Source organism: Lissotriton helveticus, chromosome 5_1, assembly GCF_964261635.1.
Source record: "Lissotriton helveticus chromosome 5_1, aLisHel1.1, whole genome shotgun sequence".
NCBI lineage: Eukaryota > Metazoa > Chordata > Amphibia > Caudata > Salamandridae > Lissotriton > Lissotriton helveticus.
In genome coordinates, this window is record NC_136065.1 from 1,390,076,268 (window position 1) to 1,390,096,826 (window position 20,559).

Consider the following 20,559-nt stretch of genomic DNA (forward strand, 5'->3'; position numbering starts at 1 on the left):
ATTGAGATGGAAACAAAGCTAACATTTCACCTCTTGGCTTCAAGAGATTTAACTACAAGGCCTACATAGAGATGACTTACAAATATTTAAAAGGGAGGCATTTGCCTGTCAAAAAGGGTTATGTTGGTAGACTGCACTGCAGGGTTTGCACTGCAGCAGTCAGGCTATACAGGGTAGACCCGTGGCCACGTTTGCACTGCTACTGTAGTGGGTAGCACAATATACGCTACAGTCCACAAGTAGCATTTAACTGCCAGACTCCAGGTACAAGTTCTACACTATATACCCGGGCCGCACGGGCAAGTTAAATATGCAAATCAGGACTAAGCCAGTTTAACCATTTGAAAGGGGCACTTTATTCCTGGTTAGCATGAGTACAATGCGCAGAGCTCTAACACCAGCAAAGATAGGGTGCAGTAAAAGGTGAGAAATCTGGGGCGATAATGCAGAAAAGTCAGATTTCCTACATGCATAGTGTATGGTCTGGCAAAAGCAAAAGGCAAAAACTTTAAAAGAAAAGGAAATGCTGGGTCGTGGCCAACCATTATGGGCACGAGGATGGGATGCCGATCGGCTCCGCTCCGAGCTCCATGAATCAGGTCCCCTTGCGGGGCAGACAACATGGGAAAACCGCCTGAAATGGCGGAATAAAGCACGCGAGGGCAAGAAGACACTAACTGCATCACTACGAAACCCTGGGAGACCCGCTGCGGGGCTGATGCTTACAGGCTGGCGCGAGGGGGATACTCACACGATGGCGGTGGAGTCAGTGGTATTCTGAGCCTCTCGCTCGGACTGCATCCCTTGACCTGTACGATGGCCGGCGGCTACATAGATGTGTGACCCGACACCCGTGGGGGTGATCGACTGGAGACTGAGGCAAAAAGGCAGCAGGGACTGGGCACCAGCGGCTGCAGAGTTGGCACCCTCGCTCCATGCGACAGTGTAGAAGGCCAGCCAGCCGCTGCTGACAAGGTGGGAGTGCGTCAGCAAGCGATAGCGGAGGGGAGTTGTTCTGGACCCAATCTCCGGGCTGCAACTTGAAAATCGGCAAGGGCCTGGGGCGCAGAGAAGCCATGTGGCAGGAGCAGACGACCAGGGCCGGACTGGGAACTGAAAGCAGCCCTGGCTAATTTTGGCAGACCATGCCCCGTCCGGCGCGTTGCGAGCGCAGCGACCAAGCCCGACTACTACTACATTTTTCATTACATATTTAATTGTATCAACTTTCAAAGCAGAGTAAATAGTAGATGATGACCTTAAAGAACACCAGGTTACCCAGTCATATGTACCCATAGACATTCTTACAGAGAGCACCAAAAATAGACAAGAGTAGTGAATCAGATAGAACAAAGTAAAAGTGAGACCAGACTCCATATGGTGTGTAGCGAGCAAGCGCAGTGAGCAACCATTACTAGGGGGAGTTTGAGGGGTTCACACCCCAAGAAAATGTTCGAGACAGAAAGACCAAAACAATGCATTTTTCTATACATTTCTCATGACATATTAAATTGTATTAACTTTTAAAGCACAGTAAATGATCAATCAATCAATCAATCAGTGACACTTATAAAGCGCGCTACATACCCGTAGGGTCTCAAGGCGCTGGGGGGGGGGGGTGCCGCTACTGCTCGAACAGCCAGGTCTTCAGCTTCTTCCTGAAGGAGAGGTGGTCTTGGGTCAGGCGCAGGTCGGTCGGGAGGGAGTTCCAGGTCTTGGCGGCCAGGTAGGAGAAGGACCTTCCTCCTGTAGTCGCTCTTCGGATGCGGGGGACGGCGGCGAGGGCGTGGTTGGCTGATCGGAGGTGGCGTTTGGGAGCGTAGAAGTTGACTCGGCTGTTGAGGTAGCTCGGGCCTCGATCGTGTAGAGCTTTGTGTGCGTGGGTGAGGAGGCGGAAGGTGATTCTTTTGTTGACGGGGAGCCAGTGAAGGTCTCTCAGATGTCCGGAGATGTGGCTGGTTCGTGGGATGTCGAGGATGAGTCTGGCTGAGGCGTTCTGGATCCGCTGGAGTCTCTTCTGGAGCTTGGCGGTGGTACCGGCGTATAGGGCGTTGCCGTAGTCCAGACGGCTGGTGACGAGGGCCTGGGTGACGGTCTTCCTGGTCTCGGTGGGGATCCACCAGAAGATCTTTCGTAGCATGCGCAGGATGTCGAAGCACGACGAGGAGACGGCGTTGACTTGTCTGGTCATGGAAAGGGAGGAGTCCAGGATGAATCCCAGGTTGCGTGCGTGGTCTGTCGGTTTGGGTGCGGTGCCCAGGGCGGGTGGCCACCAGGAGTCGTCCCAGGCGGAGGGTGAAGAGCCCAGGATGAGGACCTCCGTCTTGTCTGAGTTCAGTTTCAGGCGGCTGGTCGTCATCCACTCGGCTACCTCTTTCATCCCTTCGTGCAGGTTGGCTCTGGCGGCGGCGGGGTCGTTGGTCAGGGAGAGGATCAGCTGGGTGTCGTCGGCGTAGGAGATTATGCTGAGGTTGTGTTTGCGTACGATGGCCGCGAGGGGGCTCATGTAGACGTTGAAGAGGGTGGGGCTCAGAGATGATCCTTGGGGGACGCCGCAGATGACTTCGGAGGCCTCTGACTTGTACGGTGGCAGGCGGACTCTCTGTGTTCTTCCGTCGAGGAAGGAGATGATCCATTCCAGTGCCTTCTCCTGAATTCCGACGTCGCTGAGGCGCTGCACTAGGGTGCGGTGGCAGACAGTGTCGAATGCCGCGGAGAGGTCTAGGAGGATGAGGGCCGCTGTTTCTCCATTGTCCATCAGGGCTCGGATGTCATCGGTGGCGGCGATGAGGGCGGTCTCGGTGCTGTGGTTGGCTCGGAAGCCGGACTGTGAGGGGTCGAGGGATCCGTTCGTCTCGAGGAAGGCGGCCATCTGCTTGTTGACGGTCTTCTCGATGACTTTGGCTGGAAACGGGAGGAGCGAGATGGGGCGGTAATTCTTGAGGTCGGTGGGGTCCGCTGTTGGTTTCTTGAGTAGGGCGCTGAGTTCGGCGTGCTTCCAGCTCTCAGGGAAGGTGGCGGTGTCGAAGGATGTGTTGATGATGTCTCGCAGGTGGGGTGCGATGACAGCGTCGGCCTTGTTGAAGACGTGGTGAGGGCAGGGGTCGGCCGGTGATCCGGAGTGGATGGAGTTCATCGTGCGGATGGTGTCTTCGGTGCTGATCGGGGTCCAGGCGTGGAGGGTGGTGGTGGGGGGTGGTTGTTCGGTCATGGTGTGCGTTGGTTGGTTGTTGAAGCTGCTGTGTATGTCCGTGATCTTGTTGTGGAAGTATGAAGCGAGGGAGTTGCAGAGGTCTTGCGATGGGGTGATGTCGTTGTTTCCTGCGCTGGGGTTGGAAAGCTCTTTCACGATGTTGAAGAGTTCCTTGCAGTTGTGTGCGTTGTTGTCCAGCCGGTCCTTGAATGCTGTTTTCTTGGCGGCGCGGATCAGCTGGTGGTGTTTCCGGGTGGCAAGTTTGTAGGAGGTCCTGTTGTTCGGTGTCGGTTCCCTTTTCCAGACTTTCTCCAGGGCTCGGCAGATCTTCTTGGAGCTCTTGAGTTCGTCGGTGAACCATGGGGCCTTCTTGCTGCCGTGTCTGCTAGGCGGGGTCCTCAGTGGGGCGAGTTCGTCCGCGCAGTTGCTGATCCACTTCGTGAGGTTGTCAGCGGCCTGGCTGGGGTTCGCTGAGCTGGCAGGGGGGTGCTGGCTCAGGGAGGTGGCGAGCTGGTCTGCTGTGATCTTGTTCCAGCTTCTGCGGGCCGCCTGTTGCTGGTGTTGGTGGGTCGTCGTTCTCTTGAAGGTGAAGTGGACGCAGCTGTGGTCCGTCCATTGAAGCTCTGTGGCGTGGCTGAAGTCGATGTCTGTGCTGGATGAGAAGACGGCGTCGAGTGTGTGTCCGGCGCGGTGGGTGGGGGTGGACACCAGTTGCTTGAGTCCCAGGTTGGCGAGGTTGTCGAGCAGGGTGCTGGTGTTGCGGTCGTTGTTGTTCTCCAGATGGAAGTTGAGGTCTCCCAGGAGGATGTAGTCAGCGGAGGGGAGGGCATGCGGGCTGACGAAGTCGGCGATGTCCTCGCTGAATTGCGTGCGTGGTCCAGGGGGTCGGTAGATCAGGGTGCCTCTGAGGGTGGTGTTCGGGTTGGTATTGGGTACCGGCCTTTTCACGGGGTGAGCTGGCCCCCGTAAAGCACTTCATGGTGGCGCCCTGCTCCTCGGCTTGGGTACCAGCCTCTTCAGGGGGTGAGCTGGGCCCCCGTAAAGAGCTTCATGGTCGCCCCCCGCTTGTAGTCTTGGCCGCAGGCCTCTACCATGGAGAAGCCTGAGGAGGGGTGCCTCTCTGGTTCTGCCGGAGCCTCCGGTGCGCCCCTTTAGCTCCAGTCCATGGTGCAGTTCCTCCGGTGGCCTCTGCAGGCATCATAGGTAAACCCATGATATTCTCAGGAGTGGCTCTTGTAGAAGTGATACGTGCCATAAAAACCTACTCCCTGAGGTGCCACAGCCAGTGGGACACACAACTACAGGCCACAGGGGCAGGAGCCAGCCGTGTACCAATCAATCGAAGCATCACTGTGGAGCCGATGGACATGCAGTAAACAGCTCTCCCTTCCAACTGCAAGCAACACGCAGCACTACAACCCGAAGACCAGCAGCACACAGCACTACAACTCGAAGACCAGCAGCATGCAGCACTACAAACCGAAGACCAGCAGCATGCAGCACTAACACAGAAACACCAGTTTCACGCAGCACTAACATCAAACATTCAGCAGCGGCACACAGCACTAGCAGCAAATTCTCAGCAGCACACACAGCACTAATGTCAAACACTCAGCAGCAGCTGCATACATCACTAACAGCCAGAGGCACAACTAGAGGCAAATTTCGGGGGGATATGGGGTGGCTGATAAAAATTTCGGGGGCGGCCTAATTCTTCCAGCAATAGGCAGAGTGGAGATGCAGGAGCTCTAAGAAGAGGTGAAAAAACAACAAAGCCTTGTTAACAAGTAAGTGGTCTTTTAAAGACCTGTGAAGTACTCCGGTGCGGCTGGCAGCTCAGAAACTGTGTGTGTCTGCCCGGGAAGCTGTCTCAGCCTGGGCTGCTGAAGCCCTTTATGCCCAATGGGCGTTTTGCGCCTGCTACCAGCAAACATTCAGCAGTAACACACAGCACTGACATCAAACACTCAGAAGAATCACACAGCACTAACATTAAACGCTCAGCAGCAGCACACAGCACTAAGATGAAGCAGGCAGCAGCAGCACTCAGCACTAAGATGAAGCCAGCAGCAGCAGCACTCAGCACTAAGATGAAACACTCAACAGAACTAAGATGAAACACTCAGCGAGATGCATCCTTTGTCAGGACCTCGGTCTGGTGTCTGGGGGTGGGGGAGAATGAAATGAGAGTTTTGCAGACACGCGGGCTCGGGTTGCAGCGCTGCTCCGCCCATCCCCGCTGCCGAAGCCATGTTCCTGAGGGGGGACCTCAGGCCTCCCCTGGCTCCTCTGTGGCCAAACAGCCGGACTTTCCCTCCTCACAACAAAGGTTTATTTTTAGAACAACCTTTGGAAAGGAAGAAGGGGGCCGCGTCGGATCGAGGCGAGGGCTTCATGCTGGGCTACGAAATGGCACGAAAGGGGCCCAGAGAGACCCACGGACAGGCTCTGTTTTTTATCATGATCTAGTGGGGTTGAGGGGCAGACCTCCAACACCATTGACTGTATTAATTGCACCAAATGCTCAACAAGATCTCCTTCAACGCTGCTTTCTTCGCAATAGTTACATTTGCCTTTAATCCTCACGGTCCGACACGGCCGCCTGCGCCCAACTGACTGTGCCCATGATGAAGTGGACCATGACCAGGGGACGATACGACAGACACCAGGTCCAGGCCTGGTGACAGACACTCACCTGCAGTGGCAGATCGACAGAGGAGAGCAGAACGAACTAGCCGGGGCAAGCCAAAGGCCAAACACGAACTTTTAATTTTGCGAGCCTCCTCAATGCGCATGACACAATTGGTCAAATGAATATAAGTAGGGACCCCCTCCCAAATATACTTTAAGGTCAAGGAGTGGAGGGGAAAGACAACTAAAGGCAAAAAAAGAACTCCCTCTTGACCTAAACCACTTTACTACTGGGAAAAACCTCTAATGTGAAAGGCATACATAAAGCACATATCCGTCCTTTTTTGTTTGTTTTCTTCGTTTTTTATTTTAAAGTCTTTTTATCACACATTAGATCATTTTTTCTCTCTTTTTTTAAAACAGATATTATTCACTGTGTTTCATATCATTTTCTTTAGATACATATACAAAAATACATTTTACAGTTCCATTACATGAGAAAAAATGATGCACATCTCTTTAAAACACGAGACAGTTATTATACACCAGGTCGAGAGCCACAGACACATCCACTCACTCACACACCTGTAGTGAATGAGCCACTTTAGTGGTCTGATGATCTGTGATGACCCTCGATCACCACCATTGTGAACTGACTTTAGTGTGCTATGTTACTTTAGCCTTAATGTAGGATGGCCTTGCATTAGAATAATCTTGCCAAAGAATAGAAGGTATGGGATGTCAAGGTGCAGTGTTGTTGGTGATGGTGCACACATGTGCTCCATAGTGAATACTGAGGGATTAAGTGCATAGTGTTATTTGAGTTAGGGGAATTATGACTTTAGCCTATTGGCTTTGTCGTGGTCTAATATCATTCTGCTTTCCAAGTAGTGGAGGCCTATGCTTGAGCAACTCCATATTCTAAGCTGCAGCCATCTTCTGAGCCTCTGTAGGTGAGAAGTGATATTTGAGATTACATGTGTTGTTCACCGGCAGTGAACCAGAGCAGACCAGTTCTTATCAGGAGGAATGTGCCCTCTTCGCATTGGCGCCATAACAAAACGCTTGGCCAGCTGCTGTTGGGTGCCTGGTGTGGAAGGGTACAGGAATCTTGTGAGAAAGGTAGACGGGTTCTTCCAGAAGCTTCAATAGAGGATAGAGTTCTATATTAGAGAAAGGGGGTCCGAGAGAGTGAGAGATTCTGAGATTCTGAGATGCTGAGAGATGCTGAGCTGGGATGCTGAGCTGAGATGCTGGTCTGGTGTTTTGGCGGTCTGATGATACATCACGGTGCAGACGTGCAGACGTGTTTGTGCAACAGAGAGTCCGGACCCAACCAGAGAGGGAAAGAGAGACGGACCCTTCTTCAGATGACAAGACGCCTAAGATTATGGTGAGGTGTTCCAGGTGTACTTATGGTATCTAACTATGTCTATTATTTTCAGGTTCTATGTATATGTATGTGTTGATGATTGCTACTAATGTTTACTGTGATGTTTAGTTATTTCTTTCTTTTGTCATCCTATTATCATGTAATAAAGAAACCCTAGAGCATATCATTTGTTTGTATTCCTTGTGAGGGAAGGTCGGGACCCTTTTTTACCAAGTACTTACAGAGGGATGGGCGATTCCCCTCTAATGGGTAATTGTTGATATGTGAGGGAAATCGGCTCCCATCAGGGATGTCTAAATTCTATCCAATACATTGCTAGGAGGAGCATGCTTTGTGTACCCTCTCGGATAGGGGAGGTGTTGTGACTTGTTATTTGCGAGCTCCTCGGCAATGGTCTTATATGTTGTCAGTGTTTACTCCTTTCTTGGGTAAGTATTGTGAAATGTGGTGTCTTTCTGGAACCTGAGAAAGGATGTGGTAAGTAATGACCTGGTGACTGAGAGAAGCACCAAAACATACGGAGAAGTAGGTCATTACCACACCTAATCATACATAACTCCACTGCAACCAAAAGACATCCTGTTGTTTTGCACCAGTTGTCCACTATACAACCAAAAGGTTGGATCTAAATAGAGGAATGGCCGACGCGTTTCGGTGGAAGAACTGTAATGAAGACCACCTTCATCAGGACCTGCCGGGGGCAATTTCAACAGTGTGTCTCGCAATCTGGAATTAGTGTCTGTAAAAAGATATATATATGTGTGAGATAATTTCATATGTATGCCCATGTTTATTTTACAAAACTTATTGAGACAACAGTGATTTGGACCACACATACCACACCAACATTCTATACACGATGTACCACCTTATGACGCCAAGTATATACATATAAATGCACAAATATGCTCAAGATTTATTAAAACCAAACTTAGCAGAGATTAAAACAGAAAAGGAAGGTGAGCAGGGGGAAGGATTTTTAGGCCGCCAAGTCTTATAATGGGCCCAATTTACACCAGTTTGATTGGTATCTACCTCTTTATTAAAATGTCCTTTATGAACCTGCCAGTACAGGCCTCCTTCACACCTCGACTATCTGCCAAGGGTTTGAATTCGGTAACCTAGGATAAATTATTATCCACCATCCTGTAAGAAATATATAAAGATTCACTCCATTCAATTTGTCAAATAACTACAAAGATAGAATGAGCACTATACACTTTCCACTCTCGGTTACCTTCACAATCTCAGTGAAGCAGTCAATCAGAGAGGTGATCAACTTCTTTCACAGGTCGTCATAAGAAGATTTTGACAGAATGCACTGCAAAAAGTATAATTACATTAATATTATCTGTACCCTGAAGGTGTTCCATTTTAACAACATGCCAGACCCATAGTACGGCATGTAGACTAATCTTCAGTTACCTTGCTTATCCATCCAGAATCACCTTCATAAAGTAGCTCCCAATATCCTTCTTTATTTCTGTATGCTGTATCTGCAGTGGAGCATAAACATACTATTCTAGTCTTTCTCAGATATCATAAAAGTCGGAGATTTCCTTCCACAATAGTCATAAACCACTTACTTTATATTAGTCTGCATGGATCCTATATTTATTTAGTCCTCTTCTTTATACGCGATAGCTCTGGTAGACTTTTATATTGTATTCATCTAATGGGAAGATAAAGACATGCCCACTATTTTCTCTACCATAGAACCATATAGTCACACCAGCATTTCTCATTATGACCGCTAACGCCCACTGATAGTATTTTCACTTTATGATGTTGGCCATCCTTACAGCGAAATACAAGCACTGCTCGGATTAATATCAGTTTAGACAGGTCAAGGACACGCTGTGACTGATAGCGAGAAGAAGATTTCATCTTGCGCACTTATAATTGCGAGCTTGCGTACATTTGTTATTCGGTAACACTCACATCTGACACTTTTTACATAGTGCTAAGAGTGATTATACAAAAAAAGTGTCAACTACAATACGTCAGAAATGTTATTTTTAAACCAACATCATACTGCAGCTCTACACTGCGTAATGCCAAAGGGCATTCCTCCCCCAATAAAGACAGTCAGACAAATACTGTTGTACATATTGTGCTGGAGTACATATACACCACGTTTCCCAATGTTATAATGAGGCGTATAGCATGACCGCTTTATACAAACATGCAGAAGCAGACTGCTCTAACAAACTTCAAGGCACAAAGCCTATACCATATTGTCCAGGAACCTATTGTAAATGGCTATGAAAAGGCAAACTGCATTCCGGAGCTTACCGAGTACCGACGATCTGTGTATGTCCCAGAGGTCCGCCAGAATAACAGCTCAATCATGGACCGCAGTAAACATCTGTGATAAGGCGCTGTTTTTAAATATTGGCGACTTCCTACTTTTAATCACTAACACCTGAACGGCAGTTGACTCTCGAACTCTCGCGTGTCACCGGCACTGATACATCCGGGTACCGCCAACAACCTAAACGACGGACTCAATCGCCGCCATGTTAGGAGTAGACATTCTTCACATTTAATAGAGTATAAGTTCGCCAACCACACGACTGCCAAGGATGTAGAAAGCGGACTGACGTTATTATCGGCTAAATACACAGCTGTCAACCTGTCAGTTTGTCCAATCTTTGTTTAACACAATGTAAGTTGCTTAGCAAAATACAGATAGTTTTTCTTATCCAACTTAAAACAATTTAGTAGGACCTTTACTATGTTTTATCTGGATGTGTATTGAGATGTCCATCTTATTGTAGAAAAACTCACTAACAAACACTCGCAGTTCCCAGTATGTAAAACAAAAAGCAAAACTACGCATATTATGAATGCATATTGCTTCTCATTACTTAGAGGTAACTGCTGGAATCTCTCTTACTGATTGATCTATTTATCAAAGTAATACTTTACGGATTTATTGGCTGCACAATATTTACAGATCAGAGCAATTACCAAGGGTTTGTGATCATCCATTGGATTTCCTCATTTAATCCCTGTTTGACTGAATCCAGAAAAAAGATCCAGAAACACTCCCGCCTTTTACGGGCAATGTCCATAGTAGTACCATTCATGCTTTTCACGTTTTCTAAGATGCACCACCGGGCATCTTTCTCAGAGTGATTTTTGTCATGAAAATGGTTGACAAGCGGTGCTTCCATTCTACCATTACGGATTGCAGATTTGTGCTCGCTGTAACGAATGCTGAACTCTCGGGACGTTTCACCAACATACACCATGTTGCATGGGCAAGTAATACAATAAATGATATTCTTGCTACGGCAGTTGGTCAGATCTCTCAGTTTGATTTGCTTATTCTGATGAACAAAGAGGTCAGTAACTACAGCTGTTTCACATGCATGGCAGCAACCACATTTGTGATTGCCTAGCACTAGAGGTCCTGCTCTGTCTGCAAGTCTAGGCCGGGTATGCACTAGGATATCGCGTAAGTTGCGATTCCTCCGGAAGGCCACCAAAGGCTGTTCCAAGTTCAGATCCTCTTCGCCTGAATTAGGTATTTTTCCAATTTTTCTGGATGATATTCTTCAGCTTGAAATTGTACGGGGAGTGATTAACAACGCAAACAACCTGTTCTTTAACAGTGCGATTGTTACCCTCCAATAGGGCATCTCTGTTATAATATTTCACCCTCTTGTAGGCATTGCGGATTAGCTGTTTGGAATAGCCTCTAGCCAGAAGCCTTGATTTCAATGCATCACCATGTTGATGAAAATCTACAATATTAGTACAATTCCTTCGAATCCGAAGAAACTCACCAAATGGGATTGAATCCTTTGGATATTTGGATGATAGCTTTGGTATTGGAGGATTGTATTCTTTGCTGTTGGTTTGCAAACCAACAGCAAAGAATACAATCCTCCAGTCTGCTTCTGCATGTTTGTATAAAGCGGTCATGCTATACGCCTCATTATAACATTGGGAAAAGTGGTGTATACGTACTCCAGCACAATATGTACAACAGTATTTGTCTGACTGTCTTTATTGGGGGAGGAATGCCCTTTGGCATTACGCAGTGTAGAGCTGCAGTATGATGTTGGTTTAAAAATAACATTTCTGACGTATTGTAGTTGACACGTTTTTTTGTATAATCACTCTGGGCACTATGTAAAAAGTGTCAGATGTGAGTGTTACCGAATAACAAATGTACGCAAGCTCGCAATTATAAGTTTGCGAGATGAAATCTTCTTCTTGCTATCAGTCACAGCGTGTTCTTGACCTGTCTAAACTGATATTAATACGAGCAGTGTTTGTATTTCGCTGTAAGCATGGCCAACATCATAAAGTGAAAATACTATCAGTGGGCGTTAGCGGTCATAATGAGAAATGCTGGTGTGACTATATGGTTCTATGGTAGAGAAAATAGTGGGCATGTCTTTATCTTCCCATTAGATGAATACAATATAAAAGTCTACCAGAGCTATCGCGTATAAAGAAGAGGACTAAATAAATATAGGATCCATGCAGACTAACATAAAGTAAGTGGTTTATGACTATTGTGGAATGAGATCTCCGACTTTTATGATATCTGAGAAAGACTAGAATAGTATGTTTATGCTCCACTGCAGATACAGCATAGAGAAATAAAGAAGGATATTGGGAGCTACTTTATGAAGGTGATTCTGGATGAATAAGCAAGATAATTGAAGATTAGTCTACATGCCGTACTATGGGTCTGGCATGTTGTTAAAATGGAACACCTTCAGGGTACAGATAATATTAATGTCATTATACTTTTTGCAGTGCATTCTGTCAAAATCTTCTCATGACGACCTGTGAAAGAAGTTGATCACCTCTCTGATTGATTGCTTCACTGAGATTGTGAAGGTAACCGAGAGTGGAAAGTGTATAGTGCTCATTCTATCTTTGTAGTTATTTGACAAATTGAATGGAGTAAATCTTTATATATTTCTTGCAGGATGGTGGATAATAATTTATCCTAGGTTACCGAATTCAAACCCTTGGCAGATAGCTGGTTTCCAAGTGAATTTAACATCTATCATGTAAATCTGGTCAGACCGCGCTTAGAGACCCCTGTGGTTATAACGCGCCATACAAATTAAATAAATAAATACAAATAAAAATAAATAAATAGATAGTCAAGGTGTGAAGGAGGCCTGTACTGGCAGGTTGATACAGGACATTTTAATAAAGAGGTAGATACAAGTTCAAGTTTCAAGTTTGAGCATTTATATAGCGCACTACTCACCCAGAGGGTCTCAAGGCGCTTGGGGAAGGAGTTCGTTATATGTCGAATAGCCAGGTTTTGAGTTCTTTTCTGAAGGAGATGTGGTTTTGAGTAAGGCGGAGGTGAGTGGGGAGTGAGTTCCAGGTCTTGGCAGCAAGGAAGGAGAAGGATCTGCCACCCATGGTGGATTTTCGGATGCGCGGGACTGCGGCGAGGGCTTGATTGGACGATCTTAGTTGGCGGGTGGGTTTGTAGAAGGACAGTCGAGTGTTGAGGCATTCGGGTCCTAGATTGTAGAGGGCCTTGTGTGCGTGGGTGAGAAGGCGGAATGTAATTCTTTTGTTGACGGGAAGCCAGTGGAGGTCTTTTAGGTGTCTGGTGATGTGATCTTGGCGAGGGATGTCTAATATGAGTCTAGCTGATGCGTTTTGGATGCGTTGGAGTTTTTTCTGTAATTTTGCTGTGATTCCAGCGTAAAGTGTGTTACCATAATCCAGTCGACTCGTGACCAGTGCGTGGGTGACAGTCTTTCTTGTCTCGAGGGGGATCCAGCGGAAGATCTTTTTGAGAATACGAAGTACGTTGAAGCAGGAGGATGAGACTGCGTTGACTTGTCTTGTCATCGAGAGAGAGGAGTCTAGGATGAAGCCAAGGTTACGTGCATGGTCTGTGGGTGTGGGTGCTGTGCCCAGAGCGGAAGGCCACCAGGAGTCATCCCAGGCAGAGGGGGAAGGTCCTAGGATGAGCACCTCCGTTTTGTCTGAGTTGAGTTTTAGACGGCTATGTTTCATCCATTCGGCTACTTCTTTCATGCCTTCGTGAAGGTTGGTTTTGGCGGTGTTAGGGTCTTTGGTGAGGGAAAGGATTAACTGGGTGTCGTCGGCCTAAGAGATGATGTTAAGGTTGTGTTGACGCGCGATGGAGGCGAGTGGACTCATGTAAACATTGAAGAGGGTGGGACTGAGTGAAGATCCTTGTGGTACGCCACAGATGACTTCAGTGGCCTCTGAGTTGAATGGGGGAAGTCGGACTCTTTGAGTTCTCCCAGCGAGGAATGAGGTGATCCAGTCCAAGGCTTTTCCTTGAATGCCGATGTTGCTGAGGCGTTGTATGAGGGTGCTGTGGCAGACTGTGTCGAAAGCGGTCGAGTAGAATGAGGGACACTGTTTCTCCGTTGTCCAGTAGTGTTCGGATGTCGTCAGTCGCTGCAATAAGGGCGGTTTCGGTGCTGTGTTTGGCTCGAAACCCGGATTGAGATGGATCGAGGGAGTTGTTGAATTCAAGGAAGGCGGCGAGCTGGCTGTTGACGGCTTTCTCAATGACTTTGGCCGAAATGGGAGGAGGGATATGGGTCAGTAGTTTTTAAGATCAGAGGGGTCTGCTGTGGGTTTCTCCAGAAGGGCGCTGAGTTCGGCGTGTTTCCAGCTTTCTGGAAAGGTGGCAGAGTTGAACGAGCAGTTGATGACATCACGGAGATGAGGTGCGATGATGGAGTCCGCTTTGTTGAAGATGTGGTGGGGGCAGGGGTCGGTTGGCGAGCCAGAGTGGATTGAGTTCATTAGGCGGGTGGTGTCTTCAGTGGTGATTGGGTTCCAAGCGCTAAGGTTGTTAGTTGGCGGAGTAGGATCTGAGGGGGGTGGGGAGGGTTGATCGCTGGGAGTATTCTCGAAGCTGTTGTGGATGTCGGCAATTTTGTTGTAGAAGAAGGAGAATAACGCATCGCAGAGGTCTTGGGAGGGAGTGATGTCGTTAGATGCTGCGGTGGGGTTGGTGAATTCTTTGACGATGTTGAAAAGTTCCTTGCTGTTGTGAGTGTTGTTGTCGAGACGATCCTTGAGTGCTGATTTCTTGGCGGATCGAATCAGTTGGTGGTGTTTGCGGGTGGCTGCCTTGAGGGTGGCCATGTTGTCGGTGGTTGGGTTTTTTCTCCATGTTTTCTCCAGGGTGCGGCACAGCTTCTTGGATTTTTTAAGGTCATCATTGAACCAGGGAGCCTTTTTGCTGGCTGAGTTGATCTGGTGCTTTTTCAGGGGTGCTAATTCGTCAGCACTGTGGGTGATCCATTGTTTGAGGTTGGTGGCAGCTTGGTTTGGGTCCGATGAAAGAGCGGGTGGGTTTTGGTTGAGTGATGTGAGGAGTTGGTCGGTGGTGATCTTGTTCCAGTTTCTCCGAGGGATAGGTTGAGGGCGGCTTTGGGTCTGTGTGGTTTTGTAGCTGAAGTGAACACAGCTGTGGTCCGTCCAGTGGAGAGCTGTGGTGCGATCGAAGGAGATGTGCTTGCTGGAGGTGAAGATAGGGTCGAGCGTGTGTCCGGCTACATGGGTGGGGGTGTCGACAAGTTGTTTGAGTCCGAGATTGGACAGGTTGTCCAGAAGGGTGGTGGTGTTGCTGTCTTGTTTGTTTTCAAGGTGGTAGTTGAGGTCCCCTAGAAGAATGTAGTTCTCGGAGGCGAGGGCATGTGGGCTGACGAAGTCCGTGATGTCATCGCTGAATTGAGTGCGGGTACCTGGAGGCCTGTAGATGAGGGTGCCTCTAAGTGTGGTCCTAGGGTCGGTGTGGATCTGAAAGTGGAGGTGTTCGGCGGTTGCGAGATTATTGTCGGAGCTGGTCGTGATTTTGATGGTGTTCCTGTGGATGATGGCGATGCCTCCTCCTGTTTGATTGGTGCGGTCTTTTCGGATGATCTTGTAAGCGTCCGGTATGGCTATGGCGATGTCGGGTGCTGATGATGTGTTCATCCATGTTTCTGTAAGAAAGGCGATGTCCGGTGACGCAGTGTCGAGTAGGTCCCAGATTTCAGTTGCGTGTCTGTGGACCGATCGGGTGTTAATCAGGATGCACTTCAGGCGGTTAGAGTCAGAGCTGTGTATGGAGGAAGTGGATTTGGTGAGGGTCCTGAAGCAGTAGGCTGGCTGCAGGCACAACAAACAAAATGGCAATGATACCCCGAGTGAAACTGGCCGAGATTGGGGCAGAGAGGTGGAATACGCTATGGTCTTGGTACAATCAGGTAAAATTAATGAAATGAAGTTCCCACGTTCCCAAATGCGAAAGTAAACACACACAAAACACGCAAGTTGCACAATGCGAGCGCGGTGGGGCAGGGAACTAAAGACAAAGCGCTACGATTTCCAGGAACCAAGCAGGCAATGGGGAGAGCGCTACGATACCCAGATGGCAGTCTGAATGCAGGCAGGCTGTGTGAACAGCAGTGCAGGGCGAGCAGGGAGCGACCGCTTCTCACTGAGCAGCGAGAGAGGTCACCATACCATACCATACCAATCAAACTGTTGTAAATTGGGCCCATTATAAGACTTGGCGGCCTAAAAATCCCTACCCCTGCTCACCTTCCTTTTCTGTTGTAATCTCTTCTCAGTTTGGTTTTAATAAATCTTGAGCATATTTGTGCATTTATATGTATATACTTGGGGTCATAAGGTGGTACATCGTGTATAGAATGTTGGTGTGGTATGTGTGGTCCAAATCACTGTTGTCTCAATAAGTTTTGTAAAATAAACATGAATTTGAATTTAAAGGTATTTGTTAAGCGCTCGTTTACCTAGTGGTTTCATGGCGCTGTGGGGGTAAGATCCTAAGTCAGGCATACATATGAAATTATCTCACACATATATATATCTTTTTACAGACACTTATTCCAGGTTGCGAGACACACTGTTGAAATTGCCCCCGGCAGGTCCTGATGAAGGTGGTCTTCATTGCAGTTCTTCCACTGAAACGCGTCGGCCATTCCTCTATTTGGATCCAACCTTTTGGTTGTATAGTGGACAACTGGTGCAAAACAACAGGATGTCTTTTGGTTGCAGTGGAGTTATGTATGATTAGGGTGTGTGAGTGAGTGGATGTGTCTGGGCTCTCGACCTGGTGTATAATAACTGTCTCGTGTTTTAAAGAGATGTGCATAATTTTTTCTCATGTAATGGAACTGTAAAATGTATTTTTGTATATGTATCTAAAGAAAATGATATGAAACACAGTGAATAAGTATCTGTTTTAAAAAAAAAAAGAGAAAAAAATGATCTAATGTATGATAAAAAGACTTTAAAATAAAAAACAAAGAAAACAAACAAAAAAGGACGGATATGTGCTTTATGTATGCCTTTCACATTAGAGGTTTTTCCCAGTAGTAAAGTGGTTTAGGTCAAGAGGGAGTTCTTTTTTTGCCATGACACAATTGGTCACCAGGCAGCCACAGCCCCACCCTAAGGAAGACAGCGCGCGCAGACGCGGAGACATCTGCACGCTGGGCACCGGCATGGCAGTGGGCAGAGCACCTTATTAATATCACTGACTGCTGCCTGCCTGTACCCAGATCAATCAGGCCTGGCCAAAAAAATGCCGCCAGCCAATCATGCCAGTTGTGCTTTTTCCCCCCACACTGCCCGCAGTAACGTCATTCAGTTTACTCATGGAGTCACGGCCGGCCCGAAAATTGGCCCCAGCAAAACCAGCCCCCTCTGATAAAACCGGGGGATTGCCTGGTGCCCAGAATCACCAGTCCCGCCCTGCATACATGGTCTCACATACAAACATACATGCTCACACATGCACACGCTCTCTCACCCACATACGCACATACATAACATGCATTTAAAAACATTTTATTTTAAGTACCTAAGTACCTAAGATGCCAATTAAAGTTCTTGTACCAGATACTTCTCCTCCATTTTTTATTCCACTAACAGTAAATGTTAGAATCCTATTCACTATTAATGTAATACAAAATGATCAGAAAACAAAGAGGCTGGAGCCTGGTGCTGATCATGCGTGTCACCTTGTTGCATTCCACATGTACTTTCTTTCCTTCCCTCCTCCCTGTTCATTATCTTCTTATTGGCATGCACCCTGTTTACACTTGTTCTGGGTTCTATGTTCTTATGGAATGTTCCTGTCTTTGATTCCTCTGAGTGAATGTCAGTTGCATCTGGATTTCATCTGGAGTGGATGTTGTAGCCGTGCTGCAAATAAATCAGCTTTAAACTTACTTAAGGATTTTCATCTTATTTTAATACTGGTGACGAGGTAGCCAGCACCTCTACCTATTCAGCAGCACATGAGTAGAATGACTGGTTATCGAACCCAAAGGATTTTCCTCAAATTTTTTTTTGCTGTGGCTGTGGAACATTTTCATTTGATTCAACTTCATTCTGGCAATTCCGTATCAGATGTGAGTACTGTCTTAGTTAATATATTTTCGTTTTTATTTGTGTGGTTGCTCCGTGTGGTTTCTACATGGTACAGCTTTGGATGCATCATTTGAATATAAATGACCAACGTACCTGACGCGGCCATTCGCCATCGAATCTGGGCACCTTGGATACAGTCAGTGTTTGTTTCACGAAGTATTCTCGCACGTACTTACGAGGTGGCACCACTAGCATATTGACATCATCACGTGCGTGCGACGCAAGCGACCACCATTTTGGTTACCAAGGCAGCAAAGTACCACTTTTCACCAGACTTGCCGCTGCGATATTATTTCGTTTGCCGGCAACATTACAAGGAATTTTCTTTATGTGTCTCTACATTTCAGACCACACGCTGATCCACTAAAGCAGCTCAAGGTGAATTTTTGCTACATTATACATTTTTTTTACCTCGCTGCATATATAAATGTTCTTTTATTGTTCACAGTGTACTCTCTTCAAATCTTTATGAGTGGGAAATCTTCATATGTTATTTTGTTATATTTTTCTGACGATTTGCAGTATTTATTTACTTAAGGATTATTCTTCAAGGATTATTCTTTTGAGTTACAAGCTATATATGATAAAAATGCAATTTGATCCACCACCAAAGTTTCTTCACAACAAAGGAGATTCTCCTTTACCGTCAAACGTAGTGCGGATAAAACCAGTGTTGATAAAACTACTACAGAAGAGTAAAAATCATTTCCCAGATACAATAATTACTCTTACAAAAAAAATGACAATTCCACTATGCGTAACTGGTGCTATAAATGTGGAAGCAAATTTCATATTGCTTCTTTTCAAGGATGTCCTGCTATTGACAGGGAATGTAAAAGTTGTGGAAAAATTAGTCATTTCGAAAGTGTTTGCAAAAACAAACTGGTCATAATAAAGGCTATGTTGTATCCATCATGCATAATACACAAGTTGACGAAGTACACATGTATTCTACTGACTATTTTTCAGATTTGTGACAGAGATATTGAACTCATGATTGATTCTGGTTCACCTTGGACAATTATCACTTTACAATATTTTAATGAAGAAATGAGCACTGTGTACTGTTATGAGAATTTACAACCATCTGATATTATTGCTGAAAGTTTTGAAGGTTCTAAAATAGATATTGAAGGTTTTTTTCATGTTCCAATACAATTTGAAGGAAGATGTGCCGTTATAAAATTGTAAAAGGAATTGATGTCCTAGGTTGGCGTGACCAGTGGAGACTAGGGATAGTGTTAAATCCACGTTAAAAAACCCAGTTTCTTTATGTTCGGAACAAGATATGCAGAGTATTGCTGCTGTTAATAATAATCTTAACATGGAAAGAGAAACAAAACTAATCAGTACCTATGATAAGGTGTTTTGCGACAATTTAGGAAAACTTAAACATTTTTCACATAACATTGTTTTAAAAAGAAAATTCCACACCTGTCAAACAAAAGTTAAGAGGTGTACCCATTAACGTGAGAGATTAATTGAAACAAATGCTTAAAGATTTATCTGAGGAAGGCATAATTGAGGCTATAGAGTCTTCTCTGAAGGTGTTTCGCCCATTGTTTTGGTGCGCAAACCAGATCAAAAACTCTGTGTGTGTGTGTGTTGACCCAAAAGCACTTAATTCAAACATTATGATTGACTTTCACCCATTACCGAATATCAATGAATTAGTTTCCATGCTAGATGGAGCGCAGATATTTTCTACACTATATCTTAGATCTGCATACCATCAAATAGAGCTAACTGATGATATAAAAAAAAATACCGCTTTTATTACACCACAAGGCCTTTTTCAATATACCAGGATGCCTTTTGGTTTGGCGTCAGCGGCGTCAGTTTTTCAGAGGATAATGTTTCATATTTTTAGGGATGTGGATACATTTGTGAAATGTTTTCAGGACGACATTTTGGTGTTCTCGAAAAATATCACAGAACATGAAACTCATTTGAATGAGGTATCTAAAAGGTTGGAGGATTCTGGACTCACCCTCAAAGCACACAAGTGTAAACTATTTAAACATTCTGTTGAGTATTTAGGACACACTCTTTCGGGTGAAGGTGTTTTTCCTAAAAAATCTAATGTTGACGCCATCCAAAATGAACCATCACCTACTAACAAAGATCAATTATTATCGTTCTTAGGAATGTGTGAGTATTATAGTAAATTCGTGGAAAATGTTGCTACCAAAATGGAACCACTAAGGAAATTAATTAGACAAAATGTAGTATATGAATGGAATGAAGAACAGCAATAAGCTTTTGAATGTGTAAAAAAAGATATCATCAATGCTCCCACCTTGAAGCCTTTACGCATGGGGAAGGAATGCATAATAATGGTGGATGCCAGCATGTATCTTGGGAGTGTGTTGTCTCAGAAAGTGGTTATCAGTGAATGGAATGTAGCTTTTGCCTCAAGGACACTTAACGAAGCTGAACGGAAAAATTCTGTAATAGAGAGGGAGTTATTAGCATTTGTCTGGGCTGTGGAACACTACAGAATTTATATATGGGACAGCAATTTTACTCTCAGAAATGATCGCAAGCCATTAGTGCACATTCTTTTCACAGGGGGAGGATGGAATTCTACGGCCAGGATTGCCCGCTTAGCATCTAGACTTCAAGAGTATCATTTTAAGGTAGAATATGTACCCGGAAAAAGAAATGTGACTGCCGATTGTTTATCACGTTTACCATGCACCCATGAATTGATAAAAAACATCAAGGAGGTTGATTTCATTTTGAGTATTAATGATATTATTCCCACACAGTATCTAGATATCACAGAACAATTATGGGGAAAAGGTGAATTGGAAGATGACAGATCATGTGATCTCAAGAAGTTCATAAAAGAAGGTTGGCCAAGGAAGAATGATATAAGGTCAGATTTGTTACCCTTTTTAGGGCGAGCAAA

At 45.9% G+C, this 20,559-nt stretch overlaps 1 protein-coding gene across 1 annotated transcript in view; it reads right to left on the bottom strand.

The window, feature by feature from the left end:
• FGD2 (FYVE, RhoGEF and PH domain containing 2) overlaps positions 1-20,559 on the bottom strand; it is a 293,541-nt gene that overhangs the window by 11,562 nt on the left and 261,420 nt on the right. The gene's annotated exons all lie outside the window — the stretch shown is intronic.